Source organism: Rhyacophila brunnea, unplaced genomic scaffold, assembly GCF_057557595.1.
Source record: "Rhyacophila brunnea isolate RB1 unplaced genomic scaffold, BYU_Rbru_1.0 scaffold_4, whole genome shotgun sequence".
In the NCBI taxonomy this organism is placed as follows: domain Eukaryota; kingdom Metazoa; phylum Arthropoda; class Insecta; order Trichoptera; family Rhyacophilidae; genus Rhyacophila; species Rhyacophila brunnea.
The window spans coordinates 16,663,135-16,669,947 of NW_028233068.1; the positions used below are offsets into that span (position 1 = coordinate 16,663,135).

A 6,813-nucleotide genomic window follows, 5' to 3' on the forward strand; every position below is an offset into this window, starting at 1 on the left:
TTTTGTTAACTGTTAATTCATGGTGGAACTGCATTGTATAATTGTTTAATTTAATAAAACGCAATTTTTTGTAGTACTTGTACCACTTTTAATCAATAAATTAGGACCGGTTTCGTCCGCCTCAGAGGGAAATGAGTTCAGCCTTTATGCCTTCAGTTGAAAATGTCCCTCTGAGGCGGACGAAACCGGTCCTAATTTATTGATTAAAAATGGAATAAGTACTACAAAAAAATGCGTTTTATTAAATTAAACAACAATACCTACATATCGATAAAAAAGTCATATACTTATTTATTTATTTAGATATTTAAGTATTTTGAGGATGCTCTGCCCAATCTGGTCTATTTGATTATAAACTATTGACATTGAAGAATTTCATCAAATTGATCGTAAGAAATTTCCTCTTCAAAATACCAGTGGCGTACGGTCTATAGAATACATATGTAGATGCGAGACATCCCTGGAAATATTCGTTTGAATAATTAAAATACCTACTATTATAATATTGTGTATTGCATACGCCGTAATTGCATTTTTCTAAAAGGTTTGCAGTATAATATTACTTCAGATTTTCACTTATTGAATAGGTTTATTATAAATATTACGTATTACGTTAATATATTTAGATTTAGAATATTCCAGAGCTACTAATCCGCAATGCCACACACTAAACTACTCACCGTGATTAAATTAGTTATAAGACCTTGAGTAGATAAAATGCATGTTACAGACCTACAAACTTATCTGAAGAATGGGATGGGGGAGCCATTGTTGAAAACTACCCAATCAAGACTCGTAATTGGACAAAATCTGACATTTTTCAAATTTTGACCAATTTTCAAAATGGCGTCCTATGGTAGTTCGTAGTTCCATTTTTGGCCATTCTACAGGTAAGTTTGTAGGTGTGTAACGTTAAAAAAAAGTCCCGCCGTCCCATTTAATACTTCAGATTTTCACTTAGTGATTGTATTGCGTTAATATTTATTGTTGTTTAATTAAAAAAACGCATTTTTTTGTAGTACTTATTCCACTTTTAATCAATAAATTAGGACCGGTTTCGTTCGCATCAGAGGGATATTTTCAACTGAACAAGGGAAGATTCAGTTGAAAATGTCCCTCTGAGGCGGACGAAACCGGTCCTAATTTATTGATTAAAAGTGGAATATGTACTACAAAAAAAAATGGAGCCATTGTCGAAAACTACCCAATCAAGACTAGTAACTGGACAAAATCTGACATTCGAATGAAATTTTCAAAATGGCGTCCTATGGTAATTCGTAGTTCCATTTTGGCAATTCTACAGGTAAGTTTGTAGGTGTGTAATGTTAAAAAAAGTCCCGCCATCCCATTTAATTCATTGTACGCTAAAGGCGCGCCGATTAGGTGGCCATTCGACATAATTAGCATTATATTTAAATGTTGTTATTAAAAAGTAATTATCTGATATATGATTATATTATGTATTTGATTTAAATACTTACATATTATAAAGTGTAAAGAACTATTCATCACATAAAACGACTAGTACCTAGAATCTAGATACATATTTCATTAAAACACTTTATATGTACTTTCGTACTTTTTCCACATTTATTCCATAATGTTGATATTCAACCGATTTTATCCTAATGGACATTTTCAATTGAATAACAGTACAAAATATAGGTAGGTACATATTATTATTGCATAAAAAGTCAATTAAGTATAGAGGACGTGGGAGTCGATTGTTTACTTGAACTAACTTGTTGGTGATATTTGTCCTTATTTATTAAATGACTGATTTATATACATTAAGAAATACCGTAACTTCAAAACTGTGAAAAATTTGCTGTGTTTAAAATTCCACATAGGTGTATGTATCAAAAAAGGTTCCCGACCAATGACAAAAACTTGAAGACGATTTTATTGCTTTTGTCGCATGATACGTACAAGAAGTCCACAACTTAAAAATGAATTATTTTCCATACGATAGTATGTATCATCATCAGCTGTAGTATATACCAATATTGTATATAAATTTATGTTTACATTTTAGATATAATAGTGCAACCATCTATAATACCGTGGATTTACAAGAATAAAATTACAAAGCAAAGGATAATCTTTGCAATGTGCTTTTAAAACAATATGAACGGCAGGTTTACATAGGTCGTACGTGCATTTGCTAGTCACGCAGCCTTCGCTATCGAGGCTTGATAATTATATATTACTAGCTGAAGTACCCGGCTTCGCACAGGGTCGCTTCGTGGTTATATTTATCTTAGATATTTGAAAAGTAATAAGAGGTAATTATTTTGTTAATATTAAAATATCTGTGTAATACAATATGGCAATATGAAAATAATTCTAATAGGAGTAAAGGTCAAACATAAGAACACTAAATTAAAATCGAATCCAAAATATGAAAACGTTATTAATGTTATTAATATAAAAAAATCAAAATTGGATGGAACAAACAAACTTTGTATGTTATATAATAATAATTTAGAAACCTTCGCAGGTGTGCGCACACAACTGATAAAAGTTTCATCGCAATCGGATGAATGGTATAGGAACGCATACGAATAGTAGAAGAAGATGATCTTCTAATTCAGAAATCTTCGTGAGCATGCGCATGACAACTCACCAAAGTTTCATTGCAATCGGATTAATGGTATAGGAACGCATACGAATAGAAGAAGAAGAAGATGGTCGTACTAATTGAAAAACCTTTGCGGGCGTGCGCACAACAACTGGTCAAAATTTCATCACAATCGGATGAATGGCATAAGAACGCATACAAATAGAAGAAGAAAAATATGGTTATACTAATTCAGAAACCTTTGCGGGCGTGCGCACAACAACTGGTCAAAATTTCATCACAATCGGATGAATGGCATAAGAATGCATACAAATCGAAGAAGAAAAAGATGATTGTACTAATTCAGAAACCTTTGCGGGCAAGGGCACAACACTTGATCAAAATGTCATTGCAATCGGATGAATGGTATAGGAACGCATACGAATAGAAGTAGAAGATGATTTTCTGATTCAGAAATCTTTGTGGGTATGCGCACGACAACTCACCAAAGTTTCATTGCAATCGGATGAATGGTGTAGGTACGCATACGAATAGAAGAAGGAAATGATGGTCGTACTAATTCAAAAACCTTCGCGGGCGTGCGCACAACAACTGGTCAAAATTTCATCACAATCGGATGAATGGCATAAGAACGCATACAAATAGAAGAAAAAGATGGTTCTACTAATTCAGAAACATTTGCGGGCGTGCGCACAACAACTGGTCAAAATTTCATCACAATCGGATGAATGGCATAAGAACGCATACAAATAGAAGAAGAAAAAGATAATTGTACTAATTCAGAAACCTTTGCGGGCAAGGGCACAACACTTGATCAAAATGTCATTGCAATCGGATGAATGGTATAGGAACGCATACGAATAGAAGTAGAAGATGATTTTCTAATTCAGAAATCTTTGTGGGTATGCGCACGACAACTCACCAAAGTTTCATTGCAATCGGATGAATGGTGTAGGTACGCATACGAATAGAAGAAGGAAATGATGGTCGTACTAATTCAAAAACCTTCGCGGGCGTGCGCACAACAACTGGTCAAAATTTCATCACAATCGGATGAATGGCATAAGAACGCATACAAATAGAAGAAAAAGATGGTTCTACTAATTCAGAAACCTTTGCGGGCGTGCGCACAACAACTGGTCAAAATTTCATCACAATCGGATGAATGGCATAAGAACGCATACAAATAGAAGAAGAAAAAGATGATTGTACTAATTCAGAAACCTTTGCGAGCAAGGGCACAACACTTCATCAAAATGTCATTGCAATAGGATGAATGGTATAGGAACGCATACGAATAGAAGTAGAAGATGATTTTCTAATTCAGAAATCTTTGTGGGTATGCGCACGACAACTCACCAAAGTTTCATTGCAATCGGATGAATGGTGTAGGTACGCATACGAATAGAAGAAGAAAATGATGGTCGTACTAATTCAAAAACCTTCGCGGGCGTGCGCACAACAACTGGTCAAAATTTCATCACAATCGGATGAATAGCATAAGAACGCATACAAATAGAAGAAGAAAAAAATGGTTCTACTAATTCAGAAACATTTGCGGGCGTGCGCACAACAACTGGTCAAAATTTCATCACAATCGGATGAATGGCATAAGAACGCATACAAATAGAAGAAGAAAAAGATGATTGTACTAATTCAGAAACCTTTGCGGGCAAAGGCACAACACTTGATCAAAATGTCATTGCAATCGGATGAATGGTATAGGAACGCATACGAATAGAAGTAGAAGATGATTTTCTAATTCAGACATCTTTGTGGGTATGCGCACGACAACTCACCAAAGTTTCATTGCAATCGGACGAATGGTATAGGAACGCATACGAATAGAAGAAGAAGAAGATGGTTGTACTAATTCAGAAACCTTCGCAGGCTTGCGCACAACAACTGGTCAAAATTTCATCGCAATTGGATGAATGGTATAAGAACGCATACGAATAGAAGAAGATTGAATAGAAAAAAAAGAAGAAGGAAATGGTTGTATCAATTCAGAAACCTTTGCGGGCGTGAACACAACACTTAATCAAATTTTCATTGCAATCGGATGAATGGTATAGGAACGCATACGAATAGAAAAAGAAGAAGATGGTTGTACTAATTCAAAGCTCTTTGCGGGCGTGCTCACAACAACTGGTCAAAATTTCATCGCAATCGGATGAATGGTATAAGAACGCATACAAATAGAAGAAGATAAAATAGTTGTAACAATTCAGATTCCTTTGCGGCGTGAGCACAACACTTGATCAAAATTTCATTGCAATCGGATGAATGGTATAGGAACGCATACGAATAGAAAATAGAATAGAAAAAGAAGATGGTTGTACTAATTCATGGCACAATTACTGACAAAAATTTTATTGCAATCGGATGAATGGAATAGAAACGCATACGAATAGAAGAATATAGAATAGAAGAAGAAGAAGATAGTTGTACTAATTCAAAAACCATTGCGGGTGTTACCACAACAACTGATGAAGGTTTCATCGCAATCGGATGAATGGTATAGGGACCATACGAATAAAAGAAGATAGAATGAAGAAGAAGAAGAAGAAGAAGAAGATGGTTGTACTAATTCAGAAACCTTCGCGGGTATTGGCACAATTACTGACGAAAATTTTATTGCAATCGGATGAATGGAATAGGAACGCATACGAATAGAAGAATATAGAATAGAAGAAAAAGAAGAGATGGTTGTACTAATTCAAAAACCTTTGCGGGTGTTACCACAACAACTGACGAAGGTTTCATCGCAATCGGATGAATGGTATAGGGACCATACGAATAAAAGAAGATAGAATGAAGAAGCAGAATAAGATGGTTGTACTATTTCAGAAACCTTTGCGGGTGTTAACACAATAACTGACAAAGGTTTCATCGCAATCGGATGAATGGTATAGGAACCATACGAATAAAAGAAGATAGAATGAAGAAGAAGAAGAAAATGATGATTTTTCTAATTCAGAAACCTTCATGGGTGTGCATACAACCACTTACCAAAATTTCATTGCAATCGGACGAATAGTATAGGAACCATACGAATAAAAGAAGATAGAATGAAGAAGAAGAAGAAGATGATGATTTTTCTAATTCAGAAACTTTATGGGTGTGCATACAACCACTTACCAAAATTTAATTGCAATCGGATGAATGGTATAGGAACCATACGAATAAAAAAAAATAGAATGAAGAAGAAGAAGATGATGATTTTTCTAATTCAGAAACCTTCATGGGTGTGCGTACAACCACTTACCAAAATTTCATTGCAATCGGATGAATGGTATAGGAACGCATACGGGACAGACAGACAGACAGACAGACATACAGACAGACATTCATTTTTATATATTAGTATAGCCTATACTCTTCGCGCAAGTGCAAGCAATAAGTTGACAAAGTTTTATCGCAATCGGATGAACGGTATGGCTGCGCATTAAATACGAACAAACAAACACACACATATTAATTTTTATATATTAGATATACTTACACAATATTATATATGTGACATATTATAATATTTATTAATATTATATTTCATCCATTGTTGTTATTTTTAAGTTAATAAGTCAAAAGAATAATATCAACTAAGATTTAATAACAATAAACAAAAATGCAAAATGTACAAAGTGTTTAAAAGTACCTTATATACCTTCTAGAGGAAAGTGGTATAATGGTCCCTATATCTAACGGGTACGAGTGGCAAAAATATTAATCAATAAATTCTAATTGATTTATGTTTTGTACTAGGTATTCTATTAGTCATTATTTACGACCGGGTTATGCCTTCTGGCTTCTTCGTGCACTATGCGCATCACCGATCGTAAATGCACATTGACATAATAAAAGATTGTTAAAACCTTCTTACCTATTAGTAAAGGATCAAGTAAAAAACAAATTTTGATTATCTGAAGTGTTTGTGAAAAGCCGTAATGAATATATTACATACTATTAATACATTCAATAGGTAAGCCCGTTAAAACGTCATTTCCCGTAAACAATGGAACCAGCTAATGTGAAATATCACGAAATATACCTACTCACTAAATAAAAACAAATAAACAATTTTAAGCTATAATCCATAATCGTCAAAACTGAAGTGATCTCGGATTTTAAGAAAATACGTAGATCAGTTAACAAACGCGCAGGTTAAGTTTTTTTTGTTTTTTCTACCATATTACTATAACATCAAATTATAGTTTCATGTGTGAACTCCC

At 34.0% G+C, this 6,813-nt stretch overlaps 1 long non-coding RNA gene across 1 annotated transcript; it reads right to left on the reverse strand.

Annotated features, from left to right (window-relative positions):
• Window positions 1–2,805: 2,805 nt before the first annotated feature.
• Window positions 2,806–5,252, reverse strand: LOC147067000 (uncharacterized). Its single transcript, XR_015071527.1, has 3 exons — window positions 3,683–5,252; window positions 3,276–3,573; window positions 2,806–3,172 (listed from the first exon to the last, which is right to left on the reverse strand). It is a non-coding gene; the product is annotated as an uncharacterized LOC147067000 (long non-coding RNA).
• Window positions 5,253–6,813: the final 1,561 nt, after the last annotated feature.